We start from the raw sequence: 753 nt of genomic DNA, 5'->3' as shown, positions 1-753 counted from the left end.
CTTTACAAATTAAGATTTTTACTATAAATGAAACTACCAACAACTGATTGAACAGGAACACCAACATACGTTTACTTAAATAACATCTCTGACTTGTTGTGTACTCATCATTAGTAGGTCTGTCACCTGGGCCAATCAGGTGTGTGGGACTTCTCTAGTCGTAATCTCGAATCGTGAAGCACCTAAAATTGTAAATAGGTGAGCGTGGTTACATTGGCTAAAAGCTCAACCCTAATCTTCAATTAAAGGACGCCAGATGCCACAGTGATTACAGTGATTTCAAATAGAGTTTGACCCAGCCCTGGGATTTCACAGCGAGCACTTACAGCCTGTGTAACACATTGAAATCGAAAAATTGAAAAAAAAAACAGTTTAAACATGAAAAATTTAAAAGTAGTATTTTACATTGTTTGTTAACTAGTGTAATGTACAGTAGAAGAAAAGTTATGATGATCTATTAATCTAAAGACCTCTTGTTGCTTAAATTTGGTTTTTAAGTTACTGATGTATCACTACCCTGCACAGATCTTCAACTTTCTCTCAACGGTTGAGTAAGGAATTATTAGTTTCTGAATACAGTACTGCAGGTCGCATGCAAAAGCGGGAAAACCTGACACAAAATGGCAGTTGGGAGCTAGTTATGAGCTAGGGTGAAGGAACATACAGAGGTGTGTGTGTGTGTGTGTGTGTGTGTGTGTGTGTGTGTGTGTGTGTGTGTGTGTGTGTGTGTGTGTGAGAGAGAGAGAGAGAGAG

The sequence above is a fragment of the Sander lucioperca genome, chromosome 16 (genome assembly GCF_008315115.2).
Source record: "Sander lucioperca isolate FBNREF2018 chromosome 16, SLUC_FBN_1.2, whole genome shotgun sequence".
NCBI classification, from domain to species: Eukaryota; Metazoa; Chordata; class Actinopteri; order Perciformes; family Percidae; genus Sander; species Sander lucioperca.
Note: the sequence above shows the minus strand (reverse complement) of the source record.